Genomic DNA, 1,358 nt, shown 5'->3' with positions numbered 1-1,358 from the left:
TCTTTGATTAGGTACATATGCATCTTTACGAAGATATGTTTTATGCCTATGACTTGTTTGTATGTGGTATTATGTAGATTTCACTAACATAGTTTTTCAGAAAACTGTTCTAAGTAATACTTAACAAATGTAATCCTCTTAGGAATACTAAATGATTATATAAATGTGAAAATCAGTACCTTTTAGCAAAGTTAGTGATGTGGGTCATCAGTTATAATAAGCTATTGTCTTTGGACACTTGCTCTGCTGATGCAAGTCTTTTAATGATTATGGCTAAGTCAGAGACAAGAGCGGAGCATCTTGAGTGAATGGCAAGTAGTCCATTTTTGTTGGATTTTAAAGTTTATATATGTCAGTAGTTCTTAAACTTGATCATGCATTGGAATTACCTGGAGGGCTTATTAAAACACAGAATGCTGGATCCCACCTCCAAAGTTTCTGATTCCTGTTTTTATAGGTCTCCAGGTGGTATCTGTGAAAGTTCATTTCTAACAAGTTCATAGGGGCCGTTGCTGCTGCTGGTGCAAGTATCATATTTTGAGAATGACTATAACAGGCAATACAAGAGTAGTGGAAGTAAAGACTTACAGGATGTGTTAGATCCAGATTGTGGAGAAGTTTCAGTATCAAGATAAACATTTGGACTTAGTCCTGCACATAGTGGGAAGCCATAGGAAAGTTCTAAAACAGGGAGTGACAATTAAAGCATGTTTTAGGAAGGATGATAGTACTTAAAGATCTATATTTGACTGCTATTAGATAACTCCATATGGCTGTACAAAGGTACCTGTCTCAACATGTTCAAAACTAGGCTCTTTTCCCATAATTTTTGTCTCCTTTTATGCTTATTTCTATGTTAATGGCTCCAGTATATTTCCATTTGGCCAAACCAGAAACCTAGGTGTCATCTTTTATATATATATATATATATATATATATATATATATATATATATATAAAATTATCTTTTTTTAATTCATTTATTTAATTAATTTATTTTTGGCTGCATTGGGTCTTTGTTGCTGTGTGCAGGTTTTCTCTAGTTGTGGTGAGCAGGGGCTACTCTTTGTTGCGGTGTGTGGGCTTCTCATTGTGGTGGCTTCTCTTGTTGTGGAGCATGGGCTCTAGGTGCACAGGCATCAGTAGTTGTGGCGTGTGGGCTCAGTAGTTGTGGCTCATGGGCTCCAGAGCACAGGCTCAGTAGCTGTGGCGCACGGGCTTAGTTGCTCCGCGGCATGTGGGATCTTCCAAGACCAGGGCTTGAACCCGAGTCCCCTGCACTGGCAGGCGGATTCTCAACCACTGCGCCACCAGGGAAGCCCCTAGGTGTCATCTCTGACTTCTTTTACCCCTGGCAT

The sequence above is a fragment of the Orcinus orca genome, chromosome 1, assembly GCF_937001465.1.
Source record: "Orcinus orca chromosome 1, mOrcOrc1.1, whole genome shotgun sequence".
NCBI lineage: Eukaryota > Metazoa > Chordata > Mammalia > Artiodactyla > Delphinidae > Orcinus > Orcinus orca.
The sequence above is the reverse complement of the archived record's forward strand: the minus strand, read 5'-3'. Positions refer to the sequence as shown.